This window comes from Manis javanica, chromosome 11, assembly GCF_040802235.1.
Source record: "Manis javanica isolate MJ-LG chromosome 11, MJ_LKY, whole genome shotgun sequence".
NCBI lineage: Eukaryota > Metazoa > Chordata > Mammalia > Pholidota > Manidae > Manis > Manis javanica.
Genome location: NC_133166.1, coordinates 82,099,711 through 82,126,345, shown reverse-complemented (window position 1 = coordinate 82,126,345; position 26,635 = coordinate 82,099,711). Strand labels below are relative to the sequence as shown.

General features: G+C 38.1%; 1 protein-coding gene across 23 annotated transcripts in view; it reads right to left on the bottom strand.

Annotated features, from left to right (window-relative positions):
* LOC118971592 (uncharacterized) overlaps positions 1-26,635 on the bottom strand; it is a 411,068-nt gene that overhangs the window by 163,753 nt on the left and 220,680 nt on the right. Inside the window, exon 5 of one of the 23 annotated variants that reach the window (XR_012122774.1) lies at positions 10,664-10,736. The exons of the other annotated variants lie outside the window; for them this stretch is intronic. The gene's annotated coding sequence lies outside the window, so the exon portion shown is untranslated. The remainder of the gene's footprint in view (positions 1-10,663; positions 10,737-26,635) is intronic. 23 annotated transcript variants of the gene reach the window in all.

The following is a 26,635-nucleotide window of genomic DNA, read 5'->3' as shown; positions in this document are numbered from 1 at the left end:
TGAGTGAATCAGGACAGACTGGAAAATCTTATAGGCTATGAGAAAGAGTTCAGGTTTTTATCACAAGTGCAGAGAATTGTGTTAAATGGGGAGGGGTGTAACATGATCTAATTTACACTCTGAAAGGTCATTCTGGCTTCTGGGGATGGGGAACAAGAATAGAAGCAAGAGGACAAATCAGGAGGCTCTCATGGCAGTCCTGGTGAATGATGATTGTGACCTGGGTTAGGAGTCTACCAGTAGCAATAGTTAGTTGTGGTCTGATTCATGTTACATCCTTGGAAGACTGGCTGATAATTAGAATTGGTATGTAAAGGAAAGAAAGAAACCAGAGACAAACTCTAAGATATGATACGTGATCAAGTGGAGATATCACTAGATACCTGGATGTAAGAGACTAGAGGTCCTTAGTAATGTGGAGCTGGAAAAAGAATTATAACTTAACTGGAAGGTTGGTGTACGTGTGGGGTGCTCGGAAGAACTAATTTTTCTGAAGAACTGAGAGTTGATGTCTTTTCGGCTTTTAGAAAATCTTTCCAAAAGACTTCTCTTTTCACCTGTCGTGGGCCTTCATAATGAATACAGTATGTATTCAATGCACATAACATGCCCAAGAAATGCTTACTAAAGTGATTAATTTATAGTTTTTCATAATGATATTCTTCAACCTTTCAATGTTGATTGAGGCATCTCTTTGGGCAAAGTGCTTACTTGGGCAATTTCTTAATTTACAAAATGAGTATAACAGTATGTTCTTGCAGGGTTATCATAAGAGTGGAAGTATGGGAAGTACCAGGCACATAGTAGGTTTCAATGTATAGTAAGTATTACTGTAGATTGAATTCTGGTCAATGTAGATTTAACTGTATGGCAATCTGAGAAATAGTTTCTCTGAAATGAAAGGGCTCTAACATTTTTTGTGTGTTTTTGTATTAGTCAGGTTCTCCAAAGATACAGAAGTAATAAAATGTGTGTGTGTGTGTATGTATGTTTGTATGTATGTGTAGCTATGCCTCTGTCTATGTCTCTATCTATCTGCCTATCAAGAAATTGATTTTATGGAATTGGTTCATGTAATTGTGGGGCTGGCAAGCCTGAATTCTGCAGAGTAGGCAAGGAGGAAGAAGAAGGTGAAGAGAAGAGGTGATGTTACAGCTCAAGTCCAAAAGCAGTCTGAAGGTAGAATTCCCTCTCTCTTAGGAAAGGTCAGTCTTTTTCTCTTAAGATCTTCAACTGATTACATGAGGCCCACCACATTATGGAGGATGATCTGCTTCACCTAAAATCAACTGATTTAAATACTAATCTCATCTAAAACATGACTTCACAGGGATATCTAGATGGGTGTTTGACCAAATATCTGGGTGCTGTGGCCTATGCAAGTTGACACATAAAACTAACCATCATTAGAAAGATGTTACTATTTCTTGTACACAGTGGGGGTAGAAAAATCCCCAGCAATGTGTGTGAGAGAAAGCCTCAGTTATTAAAAATAGGTACTAAAAAAAGAAGTTATTAGAAAAAGCAGACTCATTCCACATTAGTTTCTTCAGTTTTTTCACTAACTTCCTGATAAGGTGAGATTTTACTATTATGTTTTCTTAATGCTTCAAGTTCCCTTTCTACCCACTCCTCCTTTTGTCCCACTCCCTTCTTAACAAATATCCCTGATGAAATAAGGTGTAAGCACTTTAATAAGAAATGTATGTGGCTTCAAGGAAGAAAACCGATTATATACAGAAAAGAGACCTTATTTCAATGGGCAGTATTGGCCAGCACACACCTGGGAAGAATTATTGTTGGGGTCAGAAGAGGGCAGATCATTCCAGGCTTCTACCCAATGCCCTCTCCTCAAACAGGTCATGAACTCATTACCACTGAATCACAGCTGAGGAATGACTGGGGGAATTAAGAATTCCAGTTTAGCTTCCATTGCATGGCAGTTTACACTTGTTTTCTTCTTAATGACTTTGGGAAGAACTGACTAACTTGAACTGAATGTAGTAAACAAAGGCCAAATACCAGAATGTGTCTTCATGCTTATTTATTTTCAAAGCAGAATATTTTTAATAACTGTAGAGAGATATGTGGGGTTCACAGGACAAACTCTAGCCATGTTTACTAGCCAAATATTTGCAAGCCCAATTATCAATTATTGATAAACCCACGTCTATTTACTTCCATTAATCTTATGGGGAATGCAAAGATCTTAAGAGATTGTGACAAATATTTAAGATCAGCAAAAGGTTCACCTCTTGTTACTCAGGCAGCAAGTATGGGCAAATCAGTTTAGTCTAGCTGTGTTGGTGGTGGGAAGGAGAGAATCACACTATAGGAGTTTCGTATGTCCTAAGGGCAATATGACTTCTCACACATTTGAGGAAAATTCCATTCACTATGACAGTATTTATTTAGTGTCTGCCATGTTCAAGGCACAGGCAGGTAAGAAGAGAGATTTAAAGACAGGCAAGCAATAGCCTCTATTCTTCTCATAGATCTAGAAGGAAGAATACATATACCCATCAAAGATATATACCCATTATGCAAGTCAAAATACAGTCAGTAACATTCATGTAGTGATTTATTGGCCAAAATGTCTTCTTAAACTATTAGAGGAAGAGGTGTGAGGCAGCTAGTACCTTTGAATAACCAACATCTACTACCTTTGAATAATTTGCCCAATAGCTAAGGATATGAGTAGGAAACTCTTAGCCTATTTTGGAAATAGTCTCCAGCTTCCACATCACTTTACTCTGTTCTTGGTCTTTAGATATACATTTAAATTCAGATTTAAATTTAAATTCTTCAGTGAGAATTTAGGAATATGTGTCTACACATGGCATGCAGCCAACATGGCACCTGATAACACAAAAGCCTTCCAACTTGTTCTTGACCTGACATGGGCCTGCATCTCTTACCTATTGTTTCCTTGGTTTTCTCTGGCAGAAGCCCAGAGACCTTTGCTCTTTTTTTTTTTTTTTTTTACAGAAACTGTCAAATTTACTTACTTTCACCTTTCCTTGTGCTTATTTTCAGTTAGAATGTTTGCTCTGGCCACAGAGATTTAAGTCTAGCTTATCAGCTACTCTTATTATGTAACTTAGTGTTTAGTCCAGATAGGTAGCTGTTGGCTCCAGCTACACCTTAGCTACTAAATCAACAGCTGTTGAGTTCCAAAGAAGCTTCCAGTACAACGGGATGAAGTGATGTGGTGTCACTGCTACCAAACCACACCCTTCCTCAGTTTACATCACAGTGTAACCTGATTACAAAGTTACTTTGGGTAGTTTCCTTTCAGGGATTTTGACCCTTGCCACAAAAAACAAAGGCAGATATTTTTAAGGATTTAATTCCTCTCCAGTCATCTGTGTGTCTCTCATAAAATCAAAGGCACCTGGTGATCCAAGTCCTATAAGGTCCAGAAGGTCTAGATCCAAATAAAGCCTTGTCTGTAATAGTCATTCATTAACTATTTATTGGAAGAGTATATTTTTCCACTGCTTCTTACCAATTTTTCCCTATTGTTTCATTCATTCATCAAATATTGATTAGTTATTGCTATGTGACAGGGACTATTCTAGGTATAGAGAATATATCGTGGAGGAAAAGAAACAAAATTTTGCCTTCATGGGGCTTTTGCTCCTCATTGGGCAGGAGTTAGACAATAAACACATTGGTGTATTATATATTATTATAAACAGTCATAACTGTTAAAGAGAAAAAATAGGGGAAAGGGATGGAGGTTGGGGTCAGAGGAGTAGTGAGGTTGAATAGGGAAATTTTATGTTAAAATGTTGGGAGTTCAGGAAGAACTGGCAAAAACAAAAAAGAAAGATGGAGAAAGAATGGCCAGTGAGGTAGGAAGAAAACAAGGATGTGTAGTTTTGGAGATCAAGAGGATGACATGAATCCTGAGAACTAATTTACCAGCATGAAGGCCAATGTTCCTTGACCAAGGCAGTTCCCCTGGAGTGATGGAGGTATAAGTCTGATTGGAGTCATTTAAGAGATATTGGGAGAAGCATATGAAAAGATTCAATATCATTAGTCTTCAAGAAAATGCAAATTAATATAACAAGATAATAATCTATCCCACCAGACTGGATTAAATTAAAAGGACAACATCAAGTGTTAGTGACAATAAGGAGATGTATGTTGTTGCTGGCTATGCAAATTGGTAGAACCATTTTGGAAAATTAATTGGCAGTTATTTTCTGAACTAAATATGACTCTGTGGCACAATCCCACTCCTGGCTATCTAACCCAAAAGAAATGAGTGTTTCAGTGCAACAAAACATGAATAAGATTTTTCATAGAAGCTTTATTCATGATAGAAAGAAGTTGGAAATAATCCAAATATCCATCCATAGAATGGAAAAATAGGTTGTGGTATGTCTGTAGAAAGGAATGTAAGAAATGAATGAATGAACTGTTGCTACACTTAACAATATAGAAGAATCTCACAGAAATAATATTACATGACAAAAGCTAGACACAAAAATGTGTCTGCATGATTCCATCAACGTAACACTCAAAAAAAGGTCAGAATTAACATATGATGATAGAGTAGAAAATAGATATTACCTTTGGGGAGACAGTGACTGGGAAGGAGCATGAAGGAGCCTCTCCTGAGGACTGGCATTATTCTAATTTAGATCAGAGTGATGTTTAAGTGCTATACACTTAAGATCTGTGCGCTTCATTGTATGTAAATCATACATTAAAAAATAAAAGACTTTAGAAGTAGAACTGGGAGAAGAAAGCAGGGACAACTTTTTCATTTCTTTCTCCAACACTAGCATAAATTTCTAAGACCACAGAATCATAAACTAGGAAAAGATCATCCTGTCCAAACTCCTTCCGTGGCATCTTATGAGGCAGGCCGCTTTCCTGTGGACTGGAGTCTGGATCGGTGCCTTTGGGTATTGATCACTTTTCTAGATTTCTGTACATAATCTTCGTTGACTCTTTCAGTTATGGTGGTGTGGCAGCCAAAAGACAAAATAGAGCAAAACAGAGTAAATTTAAGGAATGGTTCCCTTAAAGATCAAAGGCACTGACACATTCCACATGGAAATAGGAATTTTGACCTACTCCTCCCTGATGTTTTATGAAAACAAGCACCACTTCTGGATTGAAAAGGTCTATGTCCAGTAGAACAGGGGTGTACCAATGCAGATTGTGGATTATTCTGACCTGGAAATTTTTCCACATCTGAAAAAAATATAAAAATCTTTTCAGCTTGAATGGCATTATCTGTTTTTAGGTGAGCTGGTGTAAAACTACACAAGAACGTGCAAAAGTAATGTCATACACCTACCTGAACCACTTAATTGTTATGAGCATTTTAGCTTGTCCTAGGGCAGAGCCTTTCCCTTTGTGTTGATTTGCAAATAGTTAATGACACAGCATAGACCAAGCCCTCTTTACCTTGAAACCAAGCCAACAGAGCTACACCTTTCTTTGGCAAAATCATACGCTGAGCCAAGTGAAGCTTCGCTGCCCAGTCCTCAGTAATGCGATGTAGCAATAGCACTATGGGCTGAAGCTCATGAACTGGGAGAAGGAGGTTGCCGGGGTAGAGGGAACTGTCCCCTGCCTTCTGTCCTGGCCAAGCCAAGCCCATGTGGAAAGGGAAGTGTTCTCTTCTCTGCAACAGGTACACATTCAAAGTGGGAGACACTGGTTATGGGAACATCTGGCACAGCAAAGGTAAAGCTGTTCATTTTGTGGGAAGAGGTTGGGGCAGGAAGTGGAGAGGAGAGGCAGGGAAACTCTTCACTGCTGATGGAATCCATGCCATAAGAAATTGTGTAACCGAGGTTTCATCAGCACCTAGGTTATTGAAGCCAATGATGTTCATCTCCTAGGACATGAGTCACAACTTTTACACACACACACACACACACACACACACCGATCTAGATTACAATATCCTTTGGGGACCATGAATTTCAACATACTCATTTTGATAAAAGAAGAAGGGAGGATGATAGAGACAATTAAGAGTAAACGGCCTTCAATACCAACCAGTACCACAAAATGGGCACAAAAATGGTAATTTAGAGATCAAAATGATGCTTACATGGAACATACATTGTAGATTTTCAGCGACTGTGCTGATTGAGAAATGAATGGATGTTGGCCAGTAGACCTGTCAAAGGTAAACTCAGATAAACTTAAATTTTTTTAATAATCTATTTTAATTTTTCAAATACTAAATTAGATATAAACTTGATAATTAACAAAAGTTGTTTAAAATGTGGAGAAATGGAGGCATATATATGAGAACATAAATTTGTATATATTTTTCTGGAAAGTAATATGGCACTATATACCAAAAGTCTTAAAATATGTATTTCATTTCCCCAATAATTCTAATTCCAGCAATTTTTGAGCATATCATTAGAACTGTTTATGGAGATTATGCTATTCACACAATGAGATAATATATGAGCATTAATGATGGTGTCTTAAAGAGTATATTCATTGATATGGAAATGGGGAAATTAGTTCAAGGTATACCTGAAAATAGTAAAAAGCATATAAAATAGGAAGCATATGAAGTGGGAAAAACATACTAAAAACATATAAAATATAGATTGAATAGTATGATCCTATTTTGTAAATAAATGTGTAAATATAAACAGTTGTACACATGTAGAAAAAATCAAATAAACTTATAATAATATGTATCTAAAAATTATTTCCTTCGAAAAGCTCCAGATTTCTGGCGTATGGCTGGACCTTCAAAAATCAGCTGGAAATACAGGGAAAAGAGAGACAGAAATGCAATTTAAGGCTTCATGTGAAGTGTCTAAGGCATCTGATTAGTGTTTCTCAGTCTAATGTGTAGATGTTAGAAGCAATGGGGATATTATGACTTCTTTCATCTGGGGGACCCTAAGCTAGTATTGTTAAAGTTTCCCAGGTGGTTTTAATGTGCAGCCAATGTAGGGATCTAACAATGTATGAGGTGCAGTGGTTCTCAAAGGTGGTTCCTGGACCAATATCACCAGCATCACCTGAGAATTTGTAAAAAGAGCAAACTTACTGGTCCCTGTCCTAGACCTACTGAATCAGAAACTCTGGGAGTGGGGCCCAGCAATCTGTTTTAGTAAGTCTCCAGGGAATTTGATGTAGGGTAAGGTAATAGACACACTACATCTGGAAACCAGCAGAAACAATGCTGTTAGTTTTCAGGTGATCAACCACAGAAAACTTATTTTTAAAAGGCCTGCTCAGAGTTCTACATGATAGAAGATGGCTTGATCTATTCTAGAAGTAGGTATAATTACAAATTTCCAACATTTAAAAAATTAACGAGGGAAAGGACATTTTCTTTGTGTCAGTGCCCACAGGCAGTGATATTGCAAAGCAGGCTAAACTGACATGTGCAAAAACTTTGCTTTCACATAAACACATGATTTCAAGTTTCCAGTTCCTGGAAGTGTTATTCAGTTGCTGCAATTGATGATCCTTTCCCACAGTAATACATCCTCCATGTAACAGCCAAAAGAAAATTTTGCAATTTTCGTACAAAAATGACCAGAGCCCTTTCTCACCCTGGCTTAAAAAGCTCAGCTTTTTCCCTTGCCCACAGGCTTATCAGCAAAATCCTGAATACAGCTCATGCAACTCCACACATTCAGACCCTGACCCATTTCCCTATCCCTTTGTCACTTGATGTTCCCTGGTGAGTTCTGTGCTTTGGCCACATTGTCCTTCTTTCTGTCCCATGGAGTCCCAATCATCCCTTCCCGCCACAGATGATTTTCATATGCTGTGCCCTCTGCCTACAACACTCTATTTAATTTCTGTTGATCCTTCAAACTTACATCAGTCATCACTTCCACGAGGCTGCCTTCCCTGATTCGCCACACCTTGCTTTGATATGTCTGAAGAGCACAATACTCTCCTGCAGAGCACTATTCTCAGGAATGATCTTGCATTCATCTATGAGACTCCTTGACTCATAGCTATTTCCCTCTGCCATCTGGTCAGCTCCACATGGGCAAGCTCCCTCTTATAAATCTGGTATGCTGTCAGCACAGGGCTTGACATGTAGCAAGGGCTCAAGAATGCTTTTGATAAGTGGATGAATGGATGAATAGATAAATGGATGAATGGATGAATAGATAAATGAATGAATGAAGAATAGTGTGGCTATGTTGCTAGAACTTCCTACTGTTGAAGTTGTTGATGGGAGTCATTTTTTTGTATCACACCATTTGCACACCTGGTTCAAGGTTCACATAATCTCACAAGGAGGGAAACAAGACATTTTGAAAAGCAGTCTTGTCACTCATATCACCTCAAGTCTGAGTCTTGAGAGAGAAAACAACTTGAAGTCAAGAGTTTTTTTTTTAACTGTGACTCTGTCTCTGTTAGCATCTATACACTAGCTTTGCCACAGTGAATTGCATGTGAACCATTTAATGCTTTCTGGCATCAGTAAAATAGGCATTTAACATGTGTGAAGGGATTTGTATGACAGTAAATATTCAGCCTAAGGAGATAATGACATGGATCATACTGGCAGCACAATCTAGTTGAGGGACAAGGAGTCCCTGGACTTGTGATGCTTCCACAGAGGAACTAGTCCCCTTGTCAACAATAAGGAATTCTACTTTTAGAACATTAAGGGAAAAGAAGTTTTCACTAAGCATTTTACATCAAGTTACACTTTCATTCAAAAAATGGCTTAATAAAAAATTCACAACCTTAGCAGTACCACAAGATACTTCTGAAGAATAAATTTAAAATTAAACTTTTTTGTAGAAAAAGTTCTAAATAAGAGAAACATATCCAGGAGTTGCTGTAAGAGATGAGAAAATAAGGGTGAACAAATATCTTGAAGTTTATCGTTCTCTTTTTAAAAATTTATAATCAGAGAAAGAATAAATGAGATGTATCTACACAATGGACTATTATTCAGCCATAAAAAGAAAATAAATCCTACCATTTACAACAACATGGATGGAGCTAGAGGATATTATACTCAGTGAAATAATCCAGGTGTTCATTTGCAGAGTATATCAACAAAGCAAAACTGAAGGAACAAAATAGCAGCAGACTCACAGACTCCAAGAAGGGACTAGTGGTTACCAAATGGGAAGGGGCTGGGGAGGATGGATATGAAGGGAGAGAGAAGGGGATTAAGGGCATTATAATTAGCAATCACAATATAGGTGGGTCACGGGGAAGGCAGTACAGCATGGAGAAGACAAGTAATGACTCTATAGCATCTTACTACACTGATGGACGGTGACTGCAATGAGGGGGGTTAGGACTTGATAATACGGGCGAATGTTGAAACCACAATGTTGTTCATGTGAAACCTTCATAAGATTGTATATCAACGATACCTTAATTAAAAAAAAGAAGTATCTAAATCAGACCTAAAATTTAGACAGCATGAATTCATTAATATGGAGACAAAACATAGACAAGATAAAAGTATTGATACAGTAAGCAACCAATAAAGGTTTATGGACATCGCATTGCTCTTATAAGCAAAAAAGAGACTGCAATGTTTAAAATAGTAGAAGAAAAATCTATCCCTTGGGAAGCAGGAAAGTAAAATAAAGGAATTAGAGAAAGCTATGAAAATTAATAAAGTTAAGCTCTCTAGACTGCTTAAGGGTAGTGAATTGGGATCTTGGGAACAGGCAGAATAAAAAGACAGTTTGTTTTGGGGGGACACACTGTCAATGACCTTGATGTGGTTATTCACCTTTTCCTTTCTGATCATGGCAAAGTTGGAGAGGTGGTCATTGTTTTTACTCAGCCACTGTGTGATCAAATGAAGCTGTTTGGAAAATATGGATTTTATTTCTCCACCTTTCCACCTCAGAGAAGTTCTTGAAAGTCTGGCCAGTTCTTAAATCTCAAATTAGGGAGCTTGGCTGTTAGAGACAAATCGTAGACCAGACTAATAACCACCATCACAGGTATAAGTGTGCGGAACATACAGTCTCTCAATGGGGTCTGTTCCCTATTCTAGGGACTAAGGATAAATAGATTTGAAATATGTAGCAACCATACTTGTCAGCCAGTTACAAAATTGGGGTCAGAAAAGCCTTAAGAGACAAAAATCTCTGAGTACCATAAACTTACGTATTTGACTTTTCTCAATACGTAAAGAAGCCAAACATTTGACCTTGATAGTAAATTCAAAATGGAAGGAGGATTAGTTAAATGGAAAGGAATTAATCTCCTGGGGTGGAATAGCTTGTGTGGGCATTAATCTTTTCCTTGACCATTCTAATTTTGAAGCATCAGAATGGTAATGGGGGACACATGTAGAATAGCCTCCATGGTGATTTTCCTGCTTTTTCCCAAATGCAGTGCATGTTCTCTGGCTTGGCGGAACATTGACTGAGCTGGGCAGACCTAGAAAATCCCAGTTCAGGAGGGTATGTCCAGTGAGCAGTTGGTCTGCAGGCCTTCTTGTGAGGATGGAGATTCCTGGTGCTGGAATCAGATGGAAGATGGAACAGGGAGCAGTGGGAAGCTCATGTTCTGGGCTCTCTGTTCCCAGAATGAAGGATCATGAGTGCACACACACTTCACCAGCATATGCAACTAGCCTTCTCAAGGGCAAACAGAAAAACAAATGGAAGCATAGAGAAAAAGAATTTTAGAGCTCTCTCTCCTTTACCTTTCTTACCAAGTCACTTTCTAGGGCCCTGAGTTCTCTTCTCCAGTTGTCTTCTGCCTTCAATTCTGCATCCCTGTATTAAAGCAGTATTACTCTTATTATCAGGACTGATTTGAAATGGGAGAGAAAGTGTGTTCTAGAAGCCCTTAATTTCATTTGATTTTATGCCCTAAAATTTAAAACATTGTCTTTGCAAAAAAACATTTGTCTTTCCCACAAAGACAGCTTTTATGGTCTTAGAGTTTGAAAGTTGCTTCACCAACTTCATTCCAATCTCCTTTATTTATATATTAATTATTAATCCAATAAACCTGTGTTCCAGGTATAGTACTTGTCACAAGGGACAGAAAATGATTAAGATATCATTCCCACCCTTGTTGAATTCAAAGTTGAATTGGAAAACAGACATGTTAATAATTACCATTTCACCCATGAAAACATTCTTAACTTCCTCATTTTGTGTTCAAAATAGACTTGCTGCCCTCCTCCATGTCCCTACAACATTCTGTACAGATGTCCAGCATTGTGTGTATCTCATGGCTTTGTGGTTATTGTTGCTTTTCTCCACTAGAAGGAGAATTTGAACTTTTTGATGTATTCTTCGTATTAGTGTCTCCAGCACCTAGACTGATCCCTGAAATAGAATAGATGCCCAAAAAATGTCTGATAAATTAATGAAGTGTTATTCATTAAGTGTTATTAGGGAGATACAGGTTAGTTGTGATTATAGAGATATGAGCCAAGTGGAGTAGAAATACTGAGAAGGCTACTTTTGAATGGGAGTTTTAAAAGATGAGTAGTAAAGATGGGGAGAAGAATATCATGAGGAGAGGGAAATGCGTGTAAAAAGGCTTATGGTTTCCAGAAAACAAAGTGACATTTCAAAGAGCAAAATATAAGGGACAGGTTATCAGGGAGAGAATGTAAAAGCATGGGTTGGGATTAGATTTTGAAGAGACTTGACTGCTAAACTAAAACGTCTGGATTCTATCCCATAAGCAATAGAGGAAACATGGAAGCTTCTTAAGATACGGAGTGACATATCACTTACACATTTTCAGCACAATTATTCTAATTTAGGGCTGAAATGGGGAAAACTGGTGTCAAGGAGGAGAAACAAAGAATAAAGAAGAAATTGAGAAAGACACAATGACCTGTTCAACATCACAGCGTAGTCAGGCATTGCACTGTTTCTCCAGACCCGAAGTAGGGCAGACCATTGAATTTAAAATTCTGCATGGGGGCCTAAGTGTTGTTTAGAGGAGGCTGAGGTAAGAGAAACCAGTTACCCAGAGTGAAACCATGGATCAGGGAGGAATTAAGCTGAGTCATAAAAAGATCCAAGGATGGGTAAAAAGGGCATTCTAAGCAGAGGTTAAAACAATGAGAGCCATAGATTGCTGGTGTGTGTGTGTGTGTGCTGGTAGTGATCAAGGGACTAGAAGGAAATAGCTACAGCAATGATCAGGGATTAGTTTGCGTATGGCTCTTGAGTTAACAATATTCAAAAATTATAAACAGGTCTAAATTGTTACCATTTATAGTTCTATTCTAGCTATAATAAGTGATTTATTTATTAGTCATCTAGCTAGATAGATGAGGGGTTAGTCAGTCAGCTAGTTGGTTACTTTAGAGCCAGACACCTTAAAAGGACTGCTTTCTGGCTATAGGTTTTCTATGGGTCAACGGTGGGTATGCCCCATCTTCTGGAAACAACTAGACAAACTATCCTAAACTCTATCAGTGCTTACCACAAATGAAACTACAGTTGAAAACCACTGATATGTTGATAGAATCAATGAATAAAGCATGCTAAGACAGGACTCAGAGAACCTGAGCATGTCCTGTGGAGGTGCCCACACATCTCTGTTTAATGAGGTATAATGCCTTACACCACATACACCAATCCCCACCCAGAGGAAGAGGTGTGGCTGACAGGAATTTTGCCCTTAGGTTTGCTTCCCACAGATTCTGATGCACCTTTTTGGGTGCTGGCCACAAACAGAGATTTTCCACAGTCCTTTTTACACTGCTTGATCCAAGGACTAGGAAAGCCTAAAGCTGAGAGTCAAGGCTTTTCCTTGAGGGCCTAAATTCAATCAGTAGCTTTCAAATGAAACTAAAAGAATTACAGAGCAGAGCTTCTACTTGCCCTTTGTTTCTGTTTATTTTTAGTTCTCTCCTTTTTCTCTATGAGCTACTGGGTCAAGCTGGGCCTTGGAAGCATGAATGGTCCAAGTGATTAAAAAGTGAGGAAAGCATGTTGAACCATTCTACTTCCCTGCCTTCCATTCATCCAATGAGCCATTAATTCACTCCTGCCCTTATCCAACAAGTATTTAAGGAGCCCCTGATGTGTGTCAGGCACTGTTCTATGCTTTAGAGATACATCAGTGAACAAAACAGACATGCTTCTCTGCCCTCATGCAACTTCATTTGAAGCAAAGAGACACTGACCTCAAATAATGAACACACAGGTAAACAAAGTATAGAATAGGTCAGATGACAGGAAGTGCTATGGAGAAAAAAATATAGAAAGGAACTAGAGATTGAGAATGCAGCAGGCAGTAGAAAGAAGGAAGTAAGACTTACAAATTTAAAAAAGAATGATGGTCAGGGTGGCACTGGGAAGGTGACATGTATGTACCTTAGAGGAGGTGCCTTCCTCATAGCAAAGCGCCAATTCTTCTACTCAAGGAAGTTCTGCAGTCTGTTATTCTCAACAGTTCCAGGCCTTCAGAGGATACTCTTTGCCATGGAAGTTCCTTTCATCTAAAAGACCAATAGCTAGTCCAAATAAAGCCCTTCACCTAGACCTAAAAGGCTTGGTTGGCTTTAAATTATTCTCTGTACCTGCTGCTATGAAGAATCTAAAAGGAATCCTGAGAATAGGATCATTCTCCCTGTCTCTCACTTCTTTACATGGCTCTCCTCTTTCCTATAGTCTGTATCACAGCTAAATAGCCACAATTATTTAGAGAATTCAGGAGAACTCTCCAAATTTCCTAGAAAATTCAGGAAAGGGTGTATGCAGCTAACAGGTCTGGAGCATCTACTTTATTCAGGCACCATTTTTACTGCTGACATGTAGTAAGATTCACAGCAACTTTAAGAGACCAATACTGGTATTATTCAGTTCCACAGCAAGCAAATTAAGGCTTAAAGCAATACAATAACTTGTTTGTGGTCATAGGGTTAGTATATTTAGTGCCAGGATTTTAAGCCAGTGGTTTGCTCTAGAGCCCACACATTGTCCAGGAGTCACATCAGTATTCACATTTGGCCATTGCTAAGCCAAGTTACAATTTTATTCTTTTGCAAGATTGTAAGCACCTGACTTAATATTTTAAATCATGCTTTCCTGGTCCCCACTGCTGTCGCCACCACCTGGCCCTAGTTTCAACCAAACGTTTAAATGCCATCACATCAAGGTGGATGTTTAAGATGTTAGTGTGGAAAAAACACTGAACCCACCTCCTCCCACATGCACACTGAATCTACACCTACACAGAGAATTTCTCCTGAGGAAGAACTGAAGCCTAAGTGAACACCTGCTGCACAATGAGGGGTTGCAAGATCACATAAAGCACAGCAGGAGAGATGGAGACACAGTAAAGCGGGAATCCCAGCCCCTGCAGTAGGGAGGGACATCACCAAGGGACTGGATTGCAGATTTGTCTGCCCTAGTGCTCAGGAATAAAACTGCATTTTAAAGGGGAACTACACTGTAAGTAAAGGAGGTTGATTTTCAGAACAAAAGTGTCCCCCAAATGGTGGGGAGAACTGCTAGAACTCTCTGGAATCAGAGGGCCTGCCAAGAGCCATTGTTGATGTTAGCCCTGCACACTGTTAATGCAGACTGGAACCAGTCTAGGAGCACACACCAGGTCTGGATGTAACAGAGGCAGCCTCCTGGCCCCACCACCTTCACTCAAATGCATCCACTGGAGATCCAGCATTCCCCACAAAGTGATGCTAGCATGGCGCTCACATGGGATTCACCCTGCCCCTCGCAACCCCAGCTGCCACATCAGCTCAGCCTTGGCTGGTGCTCACCCAGAAGAAGCCTGGACTGCACCCCTCTGCCAACAGCTGCTCCACCAGCATGGACCCCACAAGCACCCACTCAGGAGACCCTCATCCATGCCCTTCTGCCACCAGCCACCTTCCAGCCAGGAGGCAAAAACTGCCAGGTATAGGTAGTCTACTGAGGGGAAATTCCTATATAGGCCACTTCTTCAAGACCGGGAGAGGCAGCCTTTTTGCCTAATCCATAGAAACAAACACAGAAAGTCAAACAAAATGAGGAGATGGAGGAATATGCTTGAAACAAAAGAAAAAGACAAAAATTCAGAAAATGAACTAAATAAAACAGAGTTAAGCGATATACCTGATAAATACTTCAAAGTAATGGTTATAAAGATGCTCACCAAACTTGAGAAAAGAATGAAAAAATTCAGGGTGGACTTCAGGAAAGAAACAGAAAATAGAAAAATGAACTGATCAGAGACTAACAGCAGAAAGAAGAATGAATGAAAAGAAATGAGGATAGGTTAAGGGACCTCTGAAACAATATGAGTCATCTTAATATTTGCATTATAAGAGTTCCAGAAGGAAAACAAAGAAAGGGGTGAAAAACTTACATGAAGAAATAATAGTTGAAAAATTCCCTAATCTGGGGAAGAAAACAGATATCCAAGTCCAGAAAGTAGAGAGCCCCAAACAAAATGAACCCAAGGAGGTCCACACCAAGACACACAATAATTAAAATGTCAAACATCAATGATAAAGAGAGAATCTTAAAAACAGCAAGAAAAAATGCAATGAGTTACATACAAGAGAAATCCCATAAGGCCATCAGCTGATTTTTCAGCAGAAACTCTGCAGGCCAGAAGGGACTGGCATGATATATTCAAAGTGCTAAAAGAAAACAAAACTACAACCAAGAATACTCTATGTATCAAGGTTATCATTCAGAATTGAAAAACAATGGGCTTCTCAGATAAATATAAGTTAAAGGAATTTACCACCACTAAACCAGCCTTAGAAAAAATGCTAAAGAGACTTCTTTAAGAGGAAAAGAGAATGCCATAATTAAAGCAATAAAATTATGAAAAGGGGAAATTTCATTGGTAAAAGCAAGCATATAGCAAAGGTAGTAAATCAGTCACTCAAAAGCTAGTGTGAAGGTTAAAAGATTAAAGTAGTAAAATCAATTACTTCTAATATTTAGTTAAGGTAATCACTAAATAAAAAGTTGTAAAAAAAGACCTCATAGACATAAAATGTGGAGAAGAGGGAGTAAAAAAATGGAATGCTGTTAGAATGTATTCAAACTTAAGTGACCATCAAGGTAACAGAGCATTACAAAGGACATCATATATGAACTGCATGGTAAGCAAAAACCAAGGACCCATAATAGATACATAAAAAACAAAGAGAAAGCAACCCAACCATAACAGCAGAAAGTCATCATGCACAAGGCAAGACAGCAAGAGAAGAAGAAAGGATAAGAGAAGAACAACAAAAACAACCAGAAAATGTCTAACAAAATGGCAATAAGTACATACCTATCAGTAATTACTTAAAATGTAAGTGAATTAAATGCTCCAAAGACACAGGGTGACTGAATGGATAACAAAACAAGATCCATCTATTTGTTGCTTATAAGAGACTCACTTCAGACCTAAAGACTCACACGGATTGAAACTGAAGGGATGGAAAAAGATAATGACTGTAAATAGAAATGAGAAAAAAAATCTAGAGTATCAGTACTTATGTCAGACAGAATGGCTTTGAAACAAAGACTGTAACAAAAGGCAGAGAAAGAAATTATATAATGATTAAGGGCTCAATCCAGCAAGAAGATAGCACAACTGTAAATATCTATGCTCCCAACAGAGGAGTATCTAAATATGTACAGAAAATGATAAAAGACATAAAGGGAGAAATGGACAGTAATACAATAACAGTAGCAATATAATACAACAATAACAGCTCACTTACATCAATGGACAAATCATGCAGACAATAAATAAGTAAACAGTGGCTTTGAATATACATTAGATCACACAGACTTAATAGATATATACAGAACCATATCCCCAAACAGAATACACATTCTTTTCAAGGGCAACCAGAACATTCTTCTGGATAGATAACATATTGGGCCACAAAACAAGCCTCAGTAAGTTTAAGAATATTGAAATCATACCAAGCATCTTTTCTGACTACAACTGTATGAAACTAGAAGTCAACTACAAGAAAAAAACTGGAAAAAAAACAAATGGTGGTAAACAGCATGTTAATAACCAACCAAGGTGTCAATAAAGAAATCAAAGAGGAAATAAAGAAATAAGTGGAGAATAATGAAAACAGAAACACAGCAGTACAAAAATCTTTGGGATGTAGTCAAAGCAGTTGTAAGAGGGAAGTTTATAGTGATACAGGTTTACCTAAAGAAACAAGAAAAATCTCAGATAATCTAATCCTATACCTAAAGGAAGTAGAAAAAGAAGAACAAATGAAGTCCAAAGTCAGTACAAAGAAGGAAATAATAAAAAATTGAAATAGAGGCTAAAAAAATACAAAGGATTGATGAAACTAAGAGTAGGTTCTTTGAAACAATAAACAATTGATAAACCATTAGCTAGACTCATCAAGAAAAAGAGAGAGAGGACTCAAATAAAATAAAATCAGAACTAAACAAGCAGAAGTTACAATGGGCAGCACAGAAATACAAACAATTCCAGTATATTCCTATGAAAAATTATATGCCAATGAACTAGACAACCTAGAAGATAAACTCCTAAAAATATGCAGTCTTCTAAGATTGAACGAGGAAGAAATAGAAAAGCTGAACAGATCCCACTATCAGTAAAGAAGTTGTATTGGCAATCAAAAACCTACCAAAAAATAAGAGTCTAGAACCAGATGGCTTCACAGGATAATTCTACCAAACATAAGGAAAAGTTAATACCTATCCTTCTCAAACTATGGCAGAGAATTGAAGATGAGGGAAAGCTTCCAAATTCATTCTATCAGGACAGCCATCACTCTAATTTCAAAATCAAAGACACTACAGAAAAATTACAGACCAATATTCTTTAATTTTTATTTTTTTAATTTTGGTATCATTAATATACGATTACATGAGCAACACTGTGGTTACTAGATTCCCCCCCATTCTCAAGTCCCCAATACCCCATTATAGTCACGGTGCATCAGCGTAGTCAGGTGCTGTAGAGTCACTACTTGTCTTACCTGTGCTATACTGCCTTCCCTGTGCCTGCCCTCCTATGTTATGTGTGCTAATCATCATGCCCCTTATTCCCTTATTTCTCCCTTCCCACCCACACTCACCAGTCCCTTTCCCTTTGGCAACTGTTAGTCCATTCTTGGGTTCTGTGTTTCTGCTGCTGTTTTGTTCCTTCAGTTTTTGCTTTGTTGTTATACTCCACAGATGACTGAAATCATTTGGTACTTTTATTTCTCCGCTTGGCTTATTTCACTGGGCATAATACCCTCTAGCTCCATCCATGTTGTTGCAAACAGTAGGATTTATTTTATTTTCTTCTTATGGCTGCATAATATTCCATTGTGTATATGTACCACATTTTCTTTATCCATTCATCTACTGATGGACACTTAGGTTGCTTCCATTTCTTGGCAATTGTAAATAGTGCTGTGATAAACATAGGGGTGCATATGTCTTTTTGAAACTGGGCTGCTGCATTCTTAGGGTAAATTCCTAGAAGTGGAATTCCTGGGTCAAGTGGTATTTCTATTTTTAGTTTTTTGACGAACCTCCATACTGCTTTCCATAATGGTTGAACTAGTTTACATTCCCACCAGCAGTGAAGGGGGGTTCCCCTTTCTCCACATCCCTGCCAGCATTTGTTGTTCCTATTCTTTTCTATGTTGGCTATCCTAACTGGTGTGAGGTGTTATCTCATTGCAATTTTAATTTGCATTTTCCTGATGATTAGTGATGTGAAGCATCTTTTCATGTGCCTGTTGGCCATCTGAATTTCTTCTTTGGAGAAGTGTCTGTTCATATCCTCCACCCATTTTTTAATAGGGTTATTTGCTTTTTGGGTGTTGAGGTATATGAGTTCTTTATATATTTTGGATGTTAACCCCTTGTCAGATATGTCATTTACAAATATATTCTCCCATACTGTAGGATGCCTTTTTGTTCTGCTGATAGTGTCCTTTGCTGTACAGAAGCTTTTTAGCATGATGTAGTCCCATTTGTTCATTTTTTATTTTGTTTCCCTTGCCCAAGGAGATGTGTTCAGGAAAAAGTTGCTTATGTTTATATTCAAGAGATTTTTGCCTATGTTTTCTTCTAAGAGTTTATTATTTCATGACATACATTCAGGTCTTTGATCCATTTTGAGTTTACTTTTGTGTATGGTGTTAGACAATAATTCAGTTTCATTCTTTTGCATGTAGTACAGACCAATATTCTTAATGAACATAGATGTCAAATCCTTAACAAAATTTTAGCAAAATGAATTTGACAGTACATTAAAAGGATCACTCACCATAATCAAGTAGGTTATATTCCAGAGATGCAAGGATGGTTCAATATATGCAAATAAATCAATATGATATACCACATTAGCAAAAGGAAGGATAAAAACCATATGATAATCTTAACAGTTGCAGAAAAAGCATTTGACAAAATTCAATATTCTTTAAAGACAGAAAAAAGAAACTCAACAAAGTGGGTAAAGAGGGAACATAATATACATATTGAACCTCAACATAATAAAGATCATATATGACAAGCATACAGCTAACATCATACTCAGTGGTGAAAAGCTAACTTTTCCTTAAGATCAGGAAGAAGACAAGGATGTCTACTCTCACCACCTGGTAAGGAAGGAGTAAAATGGTCATTATTTGCAGATGACATGATGCTATATGTATAAATAGAAAACTATAAAAAATACACCAAAAAACTATTAGAATAAATGAATTCAATGAAGTCACAGGATACCAAAACAATATATAGAAATCTGTTGTGTTTCTATGTATAAATAATGAACTAGCAGAAAATAGTGAATTTAAGAAAACAATCCCATGTACAGTTGCATAAAAATAATAAAATGCCTGGGAATAAATTTAACCAAGATAAAAGTCCTGTACTCTGAAAACTGCAAGACTGATGAAAGAAATGAAGATGACACAAATGAATAGAAAGATATTCCATGCTCATGGATAGGAAGAATAAATAATGCTAAAACAACCATACTGCTCAAAGCAATCTACAGATTCAATGCAATCCCTATCAAACACACATTGACATTTTTCACAGAACAAAAGCAAATCATGCTAAAATTTGTATGGAACTACAAAATACCCCAAATGGCCAAAACAGTCTTGAGAAAGAAGAAAAAACTGGAAGTATCACGCAATCTGAAATAAAACTATACTGCAAGCTACAGTAATCAAAACAGTATGGTACTGGCACAAAAACAGACACATAGAACAATGCTACAGAATAAAGAGCCCAGAAATAAACCCACACTTAAGTGGTCAACTAATATATGACAGAAGAGACAAGAATATACAGTGGGAGAAAAGACAGTCTGTTCAGTAAATGGTGTTGGGAAAGCTGGGCAGCTACATGCAGAAGAATGAAACTGGATCACTGTTTTACACCCTACACAAAAATGAACTCAGGATGGCTTAAAGACCCAAATACATGACACAAAACCATAAAGATCCTAGAAGAAAACATAGGCGGCAAACTCTTGAACATCAGCATTAGTAATTTTTTTTCTGGGTATGTCTCCCCAGAAAAGGGAAACAAAAGCAAAAATAAACAGGGGGGACTATATCTAACTAAAAAACTTCTGCACAGCAAAGGAAACCACCACAAAAACAAAAAGGTGACCTACTGAATGGGAAAAGATATTTGCAAATGATATACCCCAATATATCAAGAACTCATATAACTCAACAGCAAAAAAAAAAAAAAAATCCTATTAAAAACTGGGCAGAGGACCTAAACAGATATTTTTCCAAAGAAGACAGAGATGTCCAAAAGACACTTCTAATCATCAGGGAAATACATATCAAAACCACAAGGAATTATCACTTTATACCAGTCCAAATGGTTCATACCAACAAGACAAGAAATAACAAGTGTTGGGAAGGATGTGGAGAAAAGGGAACCCTCCTACACTGTTTATGGGAATGTAAATTGGTGTAGCCACTATGGTAAGCAGTATAGAGTTTCCTCAAAACACTAAAAATAAAAATACTATATGATCTATTCTACTTCTGGAACTTTACCTGAAGAAAACAAAATGACTAATTTGAAAAGATATATGCACTCCTATGTCTACTGAAGCATTATTTACAATAGCCAAGATCTGGAAGCAACCTAGTGTCCATCAATAGAAAAATGGATAATGAAGAGGTGGTACATATCTACAATGGAGTATTACTCAGCCATAAAAAAGAAAGAAATCTTGCCATTCACAACAATGTGCGTGGACCTGGAGAATATTATGTTAAGTGAAGTCAGTCAGACAGAGAAAAACAAGTACCATATTATCTCATTTGTATGTTGAATCAAACAAGCGAAACAGAACAAAAATAGACTCCAAAGCTCAGAGAACAGGTTGACGGTTGCCATGACCATGGGGAGGGGGGGATGGATGAAATAGGTGAAGGGTATAAAAAGGCATAAACATCCAATTATAGAACAAATTAGTCACAGGGATGAAAGTGCTGCATAGGAAATACAGTCAATAATATTGTAATGTCTTTGTATGTTGACAGATGGCAACCATGCTTACCATGGTGAGCATTTAGTAATGTACATAATTGTTGAAGCACTGTTATACATCTGAAACCAATATATTGTATATCAACTATACCTTAATTTAAAAATTCTATCACATTGTCCTTTGCTCTAATATTTGACAAAACTTCCATCTAGCCCCTATCTCTCCCCGAGAGAAAGAAAATGTTATAGTAAACAGTAAATTAAGATTGAAACAAAGTTAGAAGAATGGTCTTAAAACTATGCCCATCTTAAAGATGGAAAGAAGGGAAGACAAACAGGGCAGCATGGAAAACAAGAGTATCCTAGCTTGTAGAGTCCCACAGGTTATCACCACAAAAAACTGCATACCCTTATTTCACTGATATGTATTATTTCCAACTTACTTAAATTTCTTTTGATGAGCTTTTGCTAAGTGCCAGTCACTGAGTTGTGGGCATGGATATAACCCACATTTCTCCATGTCAATAGTGTTAATAGTATTAATATAGTATTCCAAATTTCACTGGGTTTAGCTGCCATATACTTAGAGAGGTCTTCAATCCTGATAAGTGAAAGACTTGATTAAGTAAAGTGTTTTCTTTATTTTCTTCACCAATATAAATTTTTTAAAAAGAAAGTTTTGAGAAATAAAACATTTAGAGAACAAAAGAAAGCCAAAATTGAAATTTATTTTGGTGAAATCAATACTAATTTCCTCCTGGGAGAAAAACACCATGAATTTCCAGAGAGCCATGCATTTAATTTATACTGGTTATGCCGTCACTGATCTGTGTATCTTCTTAATCATTTATAGGCAGTACTTATCTAGTAAGAAATCAACACTCAGAGGGACTTCCCTTGAAGATGGCTTATTTTCTTTTGTCTTAAATGAGTTAGTAGGCCAAGAATTACAGGATGATCTACTCAAAGTTCAAAAGGCTCCTATTTAACCAAGTAGGAATAGTATTAGGTTCTTGCTCTAGTCCCAGGGTGTGCTTGGATTCACCCACATCTGGAAGAAAAGTATTTAATTCTCTTCAATTTGTTTTTACCATAACAATTTCTGCAATCTGCCCTGAAGATTATAAACTGAAAGTCAACAGTTGGCTGTGCTGCTTATCACAAGTTCTGTGGTGATTTGGGAAGGAATTGTTGCAATAGAAGGAGAGTCAGAAAGATGAAAATCATTACCTGAAGAAAGAAAGCAACTCCACGGGATTAATCTTGGTTGATAAAAACCAGATTTAGTTCTTTGGTTTCATATATGCATATTGTAATTGATTTAAAAAAACCAGAATGGACTTTTCTATAAAGAAGTATTTGTTTAGGGAATTCCCTTGGCATGATCATGTTCCAAAAAGCCTAAGGGAAGAGGAACCACGAGAAGCAGTTTGAATGTGCGCTGCAGAAGGGAAAACTGGAAACAAAATGAGAGGGACTGCGCCTGTGAAAATGAATTTGGATGGAGCTGCATGGAGGGTGTGGAGGAAGGAAATGTTGCTGCTTTGAGGGAAGTAATATTAGGGCAGGAAAGTTAGAATATGTTCCTGCCATTCAGAGTCCAACTCCCCTTTTAATGGATGTTTAATTCTAGTTCTGTAAATTTGTAGCCAGACCTCTGCATAACAGAGGTAGCCAGACCTTTGCCCTGATGGTTCACAGGCCCCATTCTGTTCTCCAGATCTGCCAGGTTGTGTGTCCTGGGAGAGGAGCAGAGGCAGCTTATTCAGAGGAAGACACAAAATGAATTCCTAATGCAGTTCCCCAGGCCCATTATGGCATTTGGCATTTTCCACTTCATCCAGAGAAGCCTGACCTGGTTTCAGTGCCACTGAAACTGATTTCCCCTAACCCAACAGACACCAAGGCACACACCCTCTTAGGTATTCCAAACCTGAAAGTATTTAAACAACTTTTTTCTGACTGAGCCAAGAAAACTTTCCTAGCTTTGCATTTTAGTTCCAAAACATTCTTTATGTTCCATTCTTTGGATTCTTCATATCCATGCGTATGCCCCTTGCTATGCTTCTTCTAATGCTCAGAAGAGGGTTTCTAGGCTCAGACTGTGGGTTCCTATGGCAGAAAATCATAGAATGAATCTCAGAGCTGGAAGAAACCTTGGTTCTTGATTCAGTTCAGTTGCCAGACAAGTTAGCATGTAGCCAGATACAAAGTGAGGGGCAGAAAATGATGCGTGTTGCCCCAATTACTTGGTTTACTAACAAGGGGTAAAAAAAATCAAGTAAAGCTTCCTAGGGGAGGCTTCTTTTATAAGCTGATCTTTGTCTGAGATATGGCTATCAAAAACTAAAATCTGTGTATGTTTATAATAGCCAATAGGTTTTTACTTATTTTGTTTTATTTTTTAATTCAATTTTTTATATTAAGGTATCATTGATATATAATCTTATGAAGGTTTCACATGAGTAACATTGTGGTTACTACATTCCCTCCTATTATCAAGTCCCCACGACATACCCCATTAGAGTCACTGTCCATCAGCAAAGTAATACATAACAGCCTATACTTTTAGGTTAGCTTTATGAAACTCAGCAGCAAGCATAAACTTATTTAAAATTAAAAATCCAGACTCTCAGATCCTCCTCTTGGATTTTTCAATTTCATTATGCGTTTTTTCCTACTTTGTTCTGTTTTCAGAGGGAAACACCTGGAAATAAATATATCTTTGCATTTATGGCCTACAACATCAGAAAATAAATACAAAAGGCTTATCTATGGTCTAAAATGGATTTAAATAAGGTTCCTTACATACAAATTCATTGGTTTAACACCTATGAATGCCATGTGAGGACAATGAAAACTATTTCATTTATAACATTTTGCTTTTTAACCAGGCTAGTGCTTTGTTTTCTTTGCATTGATTAACCTTAGATAGAAATTAATTAGTTTGAAATTAATTTAGTCAAAGGAATCTGCCATACAGAGCCCAACTCCCCTTTAAATGGATGTCTAATTCTAGTTTTGCAGATTTGTAGCCAGACCTCTGTTTGACAGCACAGACCAGGGATTCTACTAAAGAGTGCTTGTTGACTGACTGTTTAGCATGTCAAAGAATATATATTGCGTTTCCAATTTCTATGAAAATTACTTGAGATCAAGAACCAAGTTTTCATAATGTTTAGCTCCCATTTTGCTTCCTTCTCTTTTACCCAATCTGCTCTCAGTCCCAGTGGCATTGAAAAATTTACTAACTTTCACTAATATTTATTATTTACTAACAGGTTGCTTTTCCATAATAAGTGTAACTTGCCTATCTTTCCCATATCATAAACTCCTGCTAATGTTTGTAGAAGCTCTTAATTCTGTAGAAAGGAGTAAGCATTAAATCAATTATATCATTTTTTACGAAGCTGATCATCATCCATTTTATTTGAATTTGCTGCCTTGAACACTGTAGCATTTGGCCCTGAAATAACTTGACAAAGAATCCTGAAATCCTCAGATTCTGAGGAAGCATTAAGAACAAAATAGATGGGACTGACTTTAGATCAACTTGTCCAAAGAAAATAACCTGTAAAAAGAGCTGTATTTCCTTATCTTACTTCAAGAAAAACAATAAAAAACCTCGTCTTTTCTCCATGATGAAAAAAAGTCTACATGCAGTACAAATACTAAGATATTTTCACTACAAATACTAACATACTGAATGTACGTAGAATAAATCATTGAAGTGGTGGGCCACCATGTGATTTATTTTGATGGTAAAGATTCAGGCAGCTTTAATGTAATGCAAAGTTTTGGCGTTCACACATCTGCTGCCCCACATACTCAACCAACCCTGGATCAAGGTTCTAGCTTAGCTTTGTTCCTGCACCAGGGGTCTGGGTGCCCCTGGAGAGAATCACCCAATCCAGACCACTAGGACCACTATAATGATAGTTACTTATAATAATAGTGGGAGACAACACCAAATACTGACTCTTCTATTTGTCCTTGTCTGGTATTCTCAGCTACTATCTCAAAGCTCCATGTTCCTCCAGCCCACCTCAGCAGATGCCTTTGCTCCTGACTTCTCAGAAATTTGAGGCAATCAGATACAAAATATTTCACTGCAATAAGCCAGGGGTGCTTTGGGGGAACAGCTGTAAGGATAGAGCATCTTTCCCTCCCTCAGGTGGGAAGGAGAGGAAATAAATCATGCCCTGTGGAGGAGACTGAAGCTGGAGTGGGAGGGGAGGCTGTGTAGGAAGCTTCTCCAAGTTGCGCCGTGACTCCTCGCCTCTCTGCCTTGGTCCAGGTCCTACCCTAACTGACAAGAACAGGATATGTATGGGCCTGCTGGAAAGAGCTTTGGAATGGTCACAAGGCGGACCCACTTGACAACCAAGCCTGTGTCAGTGACGGTGGTCACCCGTTCAGGGCAGCTGGATCAATGACTCGTGCTGACCAGCTTATCCCACTCAAGGGTGAGCTGCGCACTGAGCAGGCCCCGCACACAAGTACAAAACGAGGGGAGTCTGCTCCTGGTAGACCTTCGGCTTCCAAGCGTGTGCTCTGTGCCTCAGGGCCCTGATCTCTTTAGTCCTAAGATTCTCCTCTACATTTCCCTGAGGAGGCGGAATGTCCCTGGTCATGACCCGGCAGGTGGGCGATGGGTGAAATAGGGAAAGGGGATGAAGAGGTAACATTCCAGTTATGTAACAAATCAGTCAAGGAGATATATTGATAACATTGTAATAATTTTGTAAGGTGACAGATGGTAACTACACTTATTGTGGTGAGGGGAGCATTTAGTAGGAAAAAGCTCATCAGGTGAGGGATTAAGTTCAAATATTAGTATTTGATTGAATCTCTCTCATCAGACCATGAAAGTTCACCTTCTCTCTGATGGGATTTCCAAGCCTTACGGGGGTGGGGGGTGGGGGGTGGGGGGAGGCGCCAGAGGCCTCCTACCACCAGGGACTCGAGAAAAATGCTCAAGGATGCAGAGGCTCACCTTCTGAAGTCAGCTCCCAGGCTTGCCCTCTGGGCAGTGCCCTATCTTGTGTGCCAGTTTCCTCTTTCTTCTCCCCTCTAGTCCACACTTCAGTCTCCTGCCTTAATGCTTCCAGGGTTTAGGGATGGGGTTGCAAGGGGAGCTCGTGGACTCCCCTGATTCTTTCTTGGGGATAGGGGTGGGGGATGGGGGGTGCCTGAGCAGGAAACATATTTTTTCTTTATGTGTA